This window comes from Humulus lupulus, chromosome 1 (assembly GCF_963169125.1).
Source record: "Humulus lupulus chromosome 1, drHumLupu1.1, whole genome shotgun sequence".
Lineage (NCBI taxonomy): Eukaryota > Viridiplantae > Streptophyta > Magnoliopsida > Rosales > Cannabaceae > Humulus > Humulus lupulus.
In genome coordinates this window covers 88,879,606-88,891,489 of record NC_084793.1, presented here as the reverse complement: position 1 = coordinate 88,891,489, position 11,884 = coordinate 88,879,606, and positions in this window count along the sequence as shown.

Below are 11,884 nucleotides of genomic sequence, written 5' to 3'. Positions count from 1 at the left end.
CATGGTCTTGCTATAAAAACTTTATGGTTGCATAATAGACATATTTTTTAACGTAAAAGTGAAATTGCATGTGACATGCATACGTGAGAATGTTGTGTAAAAGTGGCGTTAAAAACGATAATTCTACGCGTCTTACTTCTATCGTTGTGAAAATAACAAAATTGTAACATGCTTTGATTACAATTATTTATCTCTTTAAATAATTCTCAAGTTCATTAATCCTCCAAAGCATTATTTTTATTTTATAAAAATAATTTAAATCGACCATTTTAAAAAATATAATTATTCCATTAATCACTTTTAATTTCCATAAAATAACAAAGACTAATAATTATGTAAAATACTTATAGTTTAACATGTTTACTTAGAAAATAACATTATAATTCAATTACCAGATTATAAATTTACTGTGAGAAAAATCTAGTTTAGATGTGGAAAAATATATTTTTACATGTGTTATTTTTAAAGACTAAATTTAAAATAGAATAAATTCATATGTGAAAAATTCAACGATTATTTTTATAAATATTTAACTAAACTTTCAGCCATGATTAAATTTATTTAAAAATCACAAGTGAACTAAATTAAACATTTTTTTAAATTGAAATAAAGAAAAATCACATCTATTAAAATGAACCCTCATGGTTGTATTAAAAACACCACTTTAATTAGTTTCATAGTTCAGGGTATTGATTTATTTCAACATATACAAAAAATTCATTTTATTTTAAAACACAACTTTTACATTTTTATTACAATTCCAACAACTAACTATATTCTCAAAATCACCATTTTTATGTTTAAAACTTAATTTTTTTCTCAAAAATTAATAAAAAATCTGTAGGTAATTAATTGTGCAAAAATATCATTTCAAGGCATGTTAAAACCTTCCATTTAATTTCTTGAAACATCAAATCATTAGCAAAATTATTTAAACATCCAAATCATTATTTTCATCATATACTAACCACGTAAACACCAAAAATCAGCAAGCATAAATCATCATGAAATTCATCTTTTTCATCATGCCTCACAAAATTCATACAAAATCATGCGTGTTTAGTTAACAAAATTTAAATGCAAACCCTAGCATATTTCCACACCCTTTTTATTTATTTTAATGTTACCATTAGCATTAAAAAATTCTTCAACCACTTGAAACATATTCACAAGTCATAACAAATAATCATCTTTGATCTTGTCTTAAATATACTCTTGATTTATTTACTATCACGCAAGTATTCCAAAGTAATAAAACCACAATATATTAATTTAAAAATCTTACAACACCCTATCATGTTTCTAAAATTTATATTGGCATATGACATAAGAAAAATAACCATCATACTTTGAAATTCCCCATTAGGCCGAAAACCCCATAACCCAAAATAATCAAATCCTTTCATGTTATAAACAATTCATCATTATTTTCTTGTAGATCACAATTTAAAACCCTTGCATGTTTTCACATAAAAATCTTTAAACCAAAACATTCTCATTAAACCATAGAAAACTTTGAACAACATATCATTAACACCACATTTCAATAATCATCTCATTATACATATTATGAATATACAACCATAAGAATCAAACTGCCACCATGAACCCATGCCCACGCATAGATCAATTTTTCGATGCATCAATATAAAAAAAAAATATCCATAAATCCATGAACCAAAGAAAACATCATAGCATTAGGGTTAGAGATTCAATACCTATCTTGATTGTAAAATCAAGAACACAAATTGATCAACACCCAAATGATAATCACCCTTGAAAACCCTAGGGTTTTTGAAACCCATGAAGAAGAAGAACATAGAAAAACTTAAGATGATGGGGAAGAGAAACCTTAGACATAAAATAATAAAGAACCATAAGAAAACCATACCTAAGACCTTCTTCTTCTTCTTTCTTTCTTCTTCTCCTTCTCTCTCTCTCTCTCTCTCTAAAAGTCGGCAGCCCAAGAGCATATGCTCTCCTCTTTAATTCCTTTCCCCTTTATTCTAACCTAGCCCATAATAGCCTAATGAGAGAAAATGTAAGTTTCTTATTTGTGTTAATTTTTATTTATTTGTTTTTATCATAATTGGTAGAAAATAAAAGATGATCACATCCTTACCCAAAATAGCCCTTGTCTTCCAATTTTAATTTATTTTCTTTTAAAAAAAATGAAATAAATCCACTTCATTCCACTATGCTCCACGTCCACCATTCTTATTTTCCTTTTCTTTTTATTTTGTTTTTTTATAATTAATTATAAATAAAGGAAACTACAGGTGTGTAGAAATTTCTACACATGTGCACCATGCTATCATGCACTAGCACACACTCAATAACTAGGGTGCATCGCTACCTACCATGCACCTTAGTGCATTCAACCATAACTCAAATAATCACATTTTTAAAATAAATTAATAAATATCATTTAACAAATAATTTCACAAAAATTCTACCAAACAATTCTAACAATTAATTTAAACAAACAAACAAACAATAAATAAAAATAATTCACCACACTTAACAATTAAATAAAATAAAACAACAAAATTTTAATAACAAAAAAAATTTGGTGCACTACAATATACCCTCCTTAAAAGGAATTTCGTCTTGAAATTCTTTCTTACCAAATAATTCAAGGTATCTTTCTTCCATGTCTTCCCCCAACTCCCATGTTGCTTCTTGTTCCGTACTACTCTTCCACAGGACCTTAACTATTGGAATCCTTTTGGATCTCAGTTCCTTGTTTCCTTTTTCAATAATGCGCTCAGGTTGTTCATCATAACTCAGGTCATACTTCAGTTGTAATGGCTCGTATCTCAAAACATGAGAGGGGTCTGACACATACTTACACAACATCGAGATGTGAAAGACGTTATGCGCTTCGGCTAATGCTCGGGGCAGTGCCAAACGGTAATCAACTTGCCCGACTTTGTCCAAAATCTCAAATGGACCTATATATCTAGGGCTTAACTTCCCTTTCTTTCCGAAACGCATAACACCTTTCATCGGTGAGACTTTCAAGAGAAAAAACTCACCACAGAAAACTCGATGTCCCTTCTCTTTAGATCAGTGTAGCTCTTTTGCCTACTCTGCGCGGTAAGCATCCTTCAGCGAATCTTCTCGATCGCCTCACTGGCTTCCCAACTACCTCAGGGCCTAAAATCTACTTCTCCCCAACTTCATCCCAGTGCAAAGGAGATCTACACTTACGCCCATAAAGCATCTCACAATGAGCCATCCCAATAGTAGATTGGTAGTTGTTATTACAAGAGAACTCCATTAGGGGAAAATATCGGTTCCAAGACTCTGAAAAATCCAAAGCACAGCACCTCAACATGTCCTCTAAAATCTGTATAGTCCTTTTAGACTGGCCATCAGTCTGAGGATGAAATGCAGCGCTAAACTTTAGTCTTGATCCCGTAGCTCTCTGTAGCCCTTTCCAAAATTTCGATGTGAAAACTGACCCTCGATTAGAAACTATTGACTTTGGCATCCCATGAAGTCTCACTATCTCACTTACGTACAAGTCAGCATATTGGTCTGCCAAGTATGTGGTCTTGCCTGATAGAAAATGGGCAGACTTAGTGAGTCTATCTACTATTACCCACACAAAGTTGTGCTGCTTGGTGGTTCTAGGCAACCCTACCACAAAATCCATTGCTATATCCTCCCATTTACATTCATGAATGTAGAGCGGTTGAAGCAACCCTACTGGCCTTTGGTGTTCCACTTTGACTTGCTGGCATGTCAAACATCTGGCAACAAACTTAGCAATATCTCTCTTCATTCCATGCCACCAATATAACGCCTTAAGGTCTTGTTACATTTCGTGGACCCTGGGTGTAAGGAATAAGGAGTTGTGTGTGCTTCTTTCATAATACTTTCCTTAATCTCGACATTTTCAGGCACACAAATCCTATCCTTGCATCTCAACAATCTACCATTAGATATTGTGAAATCGCTGCTGCCACCTTCTTGTACCAAAGCCTCTTGTTTCACTAAGGCTTCATCTAATTTCTTTCCTTCTCAAATTTGTTCTAGTAGGGAGGATTGCAATGTGAGGTTCACCAAACTTCCCGTCAAAATTTCGATGTCGGCATTTATGATCTCTTTTTGAAGAGGCATCTCTATTGTATGTAGTGCTGAGACATTCCCATGTCCCTGCCTACTCAAAGCATCTGCAACCACATTGGCCTTGCCTGGGTGGTATAGAATTTCACAATTGTAGTCCTTCACTAATTCCAACCACCTTCGATGCCTCATGTTCACTTCCTTTTGTGTGAAAAAGTATTTCAAACTTTTGTGGTCAGTGTAGATTTCCCACTTATCCTATATAGGTGTTGTCTCCATATCTTTAGTACGAACACCACTGCTGCCAACTCAGGAACATGAGTGGGATACTGTTGTTCGTAGTCCTTGAGTTTTCTAGAAGCAACCACCTTCCCATCCTGCATCAACACACACCCTAAGTCATTCTTCGATGCGTCACAATATACCATAAACTTCCCGCCCTCAGTGGGAACACAAAGGATAGGCACATAAATCAGCTTATCCTTCATGGTCTGGAAACTCTCCTCACATTTTTCTGTCCATGCAAACTTCTGATGTTTGTGGGCTAAGTTGGTCAATGGGGTGGCGATCTTTGAAAAACCCTCGACAAACTTTCGATAATAACTTGCCAATACTAAGAAACTTCGCACTTTTGAGGCATTCTTTGGCTGGGGCCAGTCTCTAATGGCCTCAATCTTTGATGGGTCTATTGCTATCCCATTCTTGGACACTATATGTCCTAGGAAAGTTACCTATTCCAGCCAAATCTAACATTTAGAGAACTTTGCGTATAACTGAAGTTCTCGTTGTAATGCCCCAAAATCCCTAATAAGGTTGACGGCCTTGATTAAGAGGCTGGGAGGGCCATAATTGATTTATTATGTTTTTAAATGATTATATGCATGTTTATGTGAATTATATTATTATATGATGATAAACACATGCATATGGGTGTATTTTTAACTATAAGGGCGTTTTGGTAATTAGGCCCGTTGAGGGCGTGATTGTGTATTTTCATGCATGTGGGTGAGTTATGAATGGTTCCACATTATATGTGGATTTGTTCGAGTTTTTCGGCATGAGATGATCATGAGAGTGTTCGGTCTGGTCATAACAGGTTTAAGTTCGGGGCTCGGGGTGAGTCTCGGGGTGATTTTAATGATTAGAGCATTGCTGGGAGTTAAAGGGTAACAGGATATGATTTATTGGTAACTGAGAATATTGAGGATAGTGGAAATTGGTGGGTGTTTATTATGATTAACGAAATAGGTGCGAAAGGACGATTTTGCCCTTGGTGGTTGTTAAGGTTTTATATTAGATTTGAGGGCATATAGGTCTTTTCACCCTTAAAGATTTATATCAGCCATTAAGGCTATAGAAGCTTACCAAAAATAGAGTGTTGCTTCCCTTCTCTCCCGATGGTTTTTCTTCCCCATTTCTCTTTGGATTTTCAAGCTCTTTTTGAGGAATCAAGCCAAGGAACCAAGCTGTGATAAGCTAGGGTTATGCTCCACCATTGAAGAGGGTGTGTTGTTGAGATTGAGGTGAGTTTTTAGCCATTAGAACTCTTGTTTTTGCCATGTTTTCTTAGTTAAGTTTCAGCTGGTTTTTGAGTTGGAAAGTTGGGAATTAATTGGAGTTTTGGCTAGGGTTCTTGGGGTTGTGGTGCCTAGGACATGTGGAGGTGGTATTTGGGTTCATTTGGGACTTAATTTGATGTTCGAAAGCTTTTGGTTTGGGTTAGAAATGGTAGAATTGAAGGAAGAATTTTCTGGGTAGTGTCTGGATGGAGGTAGCGCTACAGCGCCCAGTATGGGGCGCTACAACACTACCTAAAGGGGGTGCTGGGGCGGTTGGTTCTATGAAGAGCGATGGGGCGCTAGGAGGGTAGCGCTACAGCGCTACTCTGTTTCTTCAGAACCCCGTTTTGAGGGTTTTTAAGGGTTTTTGGCTCGGGGTTTCAATCCTTAAGGCCCGGGATCGAATCTACTCACCGTGTGGGTACATTTCAGGGTCCCGAGAGTGGGGTTTAGATCAAGACCCTATCTTAAAGGAGATTTGTATTTGGTTATGACTAGGTGACCGCTAAAGGATTAAAAGATCGATTGTTCTCAAGGGTCGTTCTTGTTCTAATTCTCGCTCGAACTAGAGGTAAGAAAACTGCACCCTGTGTATATGTGACATGCATGGTTATTCTTGATGCATGTGGGATGTTTAAATGTAATGCACGAGAAACATGTGATTAGGGCATGCTGTGAATACTGAGTAGGAGATTGTTCAGAGTTTAAGCCTCTGTGTTTAGGCATGTTCCTAATTGTGCTAGTAATTATTGAGTAAGCATGCTGAATGCCCCGTATTCGGATATTTAACATATGATATATGTTTGGTAGCATTGCTTACTTGTGTATGGCACTGACTAGTCAGGGTCGGCATTAGTCGCGTACTACGGACCTAAGAGTCAGGAACTGCATAAGCGTCCTGAACGTAGGGCCGATTGAAGATTAGATCTAATCGATTTCAGCATTGAATGACTCTAGGGCATTAATGCTGGACCGACCCTAAGGTTGATGAAAATTATAAGCGCTTGACTAGTCTAAGCTAGTTACTCAGAGCCAGGGCCAAAGGCCTAGGTGACAGCTTGTCACATGGCTAGGGAGCAGTATTCCATGGTTATGACTCTATGGTCATGAGGAAGGTTATGTTGGTGACTAGTCATCATGCCCCTATCCTGTTTAAGCAAGTGAAATGACCACTTATTTATAAAGCCCCGGTAACCCTATTGTCACATGGCTATTGGGAACAGAACCTACCTCAGTGACTATTACACCTGTCACTCTTCTATTTGGGGCTAAAATATCTGGATGATTATTATGATCATCGGTTGATGTGTTATACTCAACATTACGTGAACTCATTTGCCTGCTTAATTAGGGCTATATCTGCTAGGCGTGTGCCTTATGATTTGATGACATGTTGTTACTAATCATGAGCATATTGCTCACAGGTTCTATGTGGTGCAGGTAAAGGAAAAAGAAAGCTGGACCATCCTTGAGTTGGAGAGCTTAGGTGACAATGTGTACATATGCGGTTGCTCGACCGCCACGGCCAAGGGTTGAAAGAGGAACTAGGGTTAAACCCTGTTTTACCGCTTAGATCGGCCTGTTGTAAATATTTTCTTATAATAGACCTTTAAATTATATTTTTGGGATCCCAATGTATACAGTAAATGTTCTAATGAAACGTTACATGCTAACCAAAATTTTTAATCCCTAAACTGCTAATCATACTTAGTTACATGATTTTGGCCAAATGACTCAATTAGCAAGTTTAGCACTATTTATAAGGCACACTGTAACGGTCCCTAGAGTTTGGGACATTACAAACTTGGTATCAGAGTGATCCAAGGTTTATGGTTCCTGAAGATAAGACAGGCATGTACACTCGTCACTAAAGATAGCTTTGCTCAGGGAATGGTAGCTATTTTTGTAGTTATGTGTTTAACTGCTTAAATAGAATGTAAATGCTTTACCTACACATTGTATTAGGGAGCATGAGATTCTGATAGAGCCTGGCTCTTGACTATATGATTTTATGCTCTGTGAATATATATATATATGAATGTGATTATATGATTACTTGCTCCATGAACATATATAATTGTGATATTTGCATCCTGGATTTGGAGGCATGGTGTGAATGTTGGAAGAGCAGGGATCATGATTGATGTATGAATGCCATGGGCATGTTTATAGCACTGCAGTGGTTAATGAATATGGTGTGGTAAGATTTATCTCGTGGGGAAAGCTCTTGATATGCTCATCATGATTAATGGGTCAAGTTATTGATTGTAGATTCAATCAGTAGGTTTATATTCAAGGTAGATAATGAGGCTTGGTGGTGGTTATACAGAGGCTGGGAGTTACAGCCAGGGTTTCAGTTCTTCATCTGCTCCTATGAATTTTCAAAAGATATTCACAGATTTGCAATCAAGATTGCAGAGACAGGAGGAAGAGATTAGGTGTTTGAAGCAACAACAGAATCTGTTGGGGAGCACCTCTTCCTTTGTTATGCCAAGAGTGGCACCAGCTTTGGCTCAGCCTAGGGTTGAGAATAGATGGGAATTTCTCTGTGAAAGATTCCAGAAGTATTACCCTCCAGTCTTCGAGGGAGGCCTAGATCCATTCGGAGCTAAGCAATGGATGGGCATGATCAGTTCCATTCTTGACAATATGAGGCTGATAGGTCACAATAGGGTGGATTGTGCGACATTTGTATTATGGGATGATGCCCGGACGTGGTGGGAAATAGTATCCTAGACACGAGATACAGCTGTGATGGATTGGAAAGAATTTAGGTAGCTGTTTAACGAAAGATATTACTGTGATGCAGCTAAGACTGCTAAGATGAATGAGTTTGTCAGTCTCATTCAAGGAAAGGCAATAGTAAGCGAGTATGTTAGCAAATTTGATGGGTTGGCCAAGTTTTATTTAGACATGGTACCCACAGATGTAGCTCGGAAGGAAAATTTTGTTTAGGGATTGAATCCTGGAATAGCTCAGGGCATTAGAGTTGCCCCAGTGCATGAAGTCTGTACCTATGCTCAGGTGGTAGAGAAGGCTCTTACTGTTGAGAGCATAAAAGATGAGAAGAAGAGTGTTAGGGAGCACGGAGCTCAGATAGTGGTATCTTCACTTATTGGAGTAAGCAAAAGTGAAAGCTGGAAGACTCGTCCAATATGCACTCGGTGCAAGAGACATCATCTAGGAGAATGCCGAGCAAGGGCATGTTTCTCATGTAAAATGTTTGGACATCGTAAGAAGGATTGCCCAATGCTGAGGAAGGATGAGCAAAAGGGGATGGACAGCTCGACTTCAGCTCGAGTGTTTATTCTGAGGCAGTCAGAGTCCGAGATGGAGACTAGTTCCTCAGGGTTACAGGTCAGTTTTCTAGTTCTGATTTTTGAGTTATGCTGATTGGTTTTGGTGCCATGTTGTTCCCTTGTTTGTTGCATATATAGAAGCATAAAGATGATATGCAGATCACATGATCATGTTGTGATGGGAAAGTGATACTATATTGGTGGTTTAAGAGATCAGTTAGGTTATATTGAAAAGGACTCATCGGTGGTTTTGATAAAGCTGGTTATGACTGGCTTTGGTATGATCTAGGATATGGATTGGTTAAGTAGGTATGGGGCAATGTTAAATGGCAAGTTAAGGATAGTAACTCTTGGTTTTGAGAGTGGAAGCCTTGTGACAGTTGGCAATGTGCATGGATTATGTATGCTTATGATGTCTGTATTGAGAGCTAGAGTTTTATTGCAGGGGGAGGCATAGAACTCTTAGCTAGTGTGGTGGATACCACTTTGTATTAGATAATATATGTTATTGCCTCAATGGAAAAGGTAAGATAATACAACTCCATGCAAAATATTACAAATAAATAATGATTGATTAGCAAGTTTAGCACTATTTATAAGGCACACTGTAACGGTCCCTAGAGTTTGGGACATTACAAACTTGGTATCAGAGTGATCCAAGGTTTATGGTTCCTGAAGATAAGACAGGCATGTACACTCGTCACTAAAGATAGCTTTGCTCAGGGAATGGTAGCTATTTTTGTAGTTATGTGTTTAACTGCTTAAATAGAATGTAAATGCTTTACCTACACATTGTATTAGGGAGCATGAGATTCTGATAGAGCCTGGCTCTTGACTATATGATTTTATGCTCTGTGAATATATATATATATATATGAATGTGATTATATGATTACTTGCTCCATGAACATATATAATTGTGATATTTGCATCCTGGATTTGGAGGCATGGTGTGAATGTTGGAAGAGCAGGGATCATGATTGATGTATGAATGCCATGGGCATGTTTATAGCACTGCAGTGGTTAATGAATATGGTGTGGTAAGATTTATCTCGTGGGGAAAGCTCTTGATATGCTCATCATGATTAATGGGTCAAGTTATTGATTGTAGATTCAATCAGTAGGTTTATATTCAAGGTAGATAATGAGGCTTGGTGGTGGTTATACAGAGGCTGGGAGTTACAGCCAGGGTTTCAGTTCTTCATCTGCTCCTATGAATTTTCAAAAGATATTCACAGATTTGCAATCAAGATTGCAGAGACAGGAGGAAGAGATTAGGTGTTTGAAGCAACAACAGAATCTGTTGGGGAGCACCTCTTCCTTTGTTATGCCAAGAGTGGCACCAGCTTTGGCTCAGCCTAGGGTTGAGAATAGATGGGAATTTCTCTGTGAAAGATTCCAGAAGTATTACCCTCCAGTCTTCGAGGGAGGCCTAGATCCATTCGGAGCTAAGCAATGGATGGGCATGATCAGTTCCATTCTTGACAATATGAGGCTGATAGGTCACAATAGGGTGGATTGTGCGACATTTGTATTATGGGATGATGCCCGGACGTGGTGGGAAATAGTATCCTAGACACGAGATACAGCTGTGATGGATTGGAAAGAATTTAGGTAGCTGTTTAACGAAAGATATTACTGTGATGCAGCTAAGACTGCTAAGATGAATGAGTTTGTCAGTCTCATTCAAGGAAAGGCAATAGTAAGCGAGTATGTTAGCAAATTTGATGGGTTGGCCAAGTTTTATTTAGACATGGTACCCACAGATGTAGCTCGGAAGGAAAATTTTGTTTAGGGATTGAATCCTGGAATAGCTCAGGGCATTAGAGTTGCCCCAGTGCATGAAGTCTGTACCTATGCTCAGGTGGTAGAGAAGGCTCTTACTGTTGAGAGCATAAAAGATGAGAAGAAGAGTGTTAGGGAGCACGGAGCTCAGATAGTGGTATCTTCACTTATTGGAGTAAGCAAAAGTGAAAGCTGGAAGACTCGTCCAATATGCACTCGGTGCAAGAGACATCATCTAGGAGAATGCCGAGCAAGGGCATGTTTCTCATGTAAAATGTTTGGACATCGTAAGAAGGATTGCCCAATGCTGAGGAAGGATGAGCAAAAGGGGATGGACAGCTCGACTTCAGCTCGAGTGTTTATTCTGAGGCAGTCAGAGTCCGAGATGGAGACTAGTTCCTCAGGGTTACAGGTCAGTTTTCTAGTTCTGATTTTTGAGTTATGCTGATTGGTTTTGGTGCCATGTTGTTCCCTTGTTTGTTGCATATATAGAAGCATAAAGATGATATGCAGATCACATGATCATGTTGTGATGGGAAAGTGATACTATATTGGTGGTTTAAGAGATCAGTTAGGTTATATTGAAAAGGACTCATCGGTGGTTTTGATAAAGCTGGTTATGACTGGCTTTGGTATGATCTAGGATATGGATTGGTTAAGTAGGTATGGGGCAATGTTAAATGGCAAGTTAAGGATAGTAACTCTTGGTTTTGAGAGTGGAAGCCTTGTGACAGTTGGCAATGTGCATGGATTATGTATGCTTATGATGTCTGTATTGAGAGCTAGAGTTTTATTGCAGGGGGAGGCATAGAACTCTTAGCTAGTGTGGTGGATACCACTTTGTATTAGATAATATATGTTATTGCCTCAATGGAAAAGGTAAGATAATACAACTCCATGCAAAATATTACAAATAAATAATGATTGATTAAAAAGAATGTTACAACTCTATAATTGAAAATACAAACAAACAAAGAAAGGAAGAGGAAGAAGGAGAAGAAGAGAATGGTGAAAGTTACAACTCTAAACAAAAGATTACAAGTAAAGGAAAGGTGTTTGAAACAAAAGAAAAGAAGATTACAACTCTAAACAAAAGTTACAAGTAAATAGAAAATGAAAATAAGAAGAAAAGAAATAGAGAAAAATGCAAGAACAAAACAATAGTAA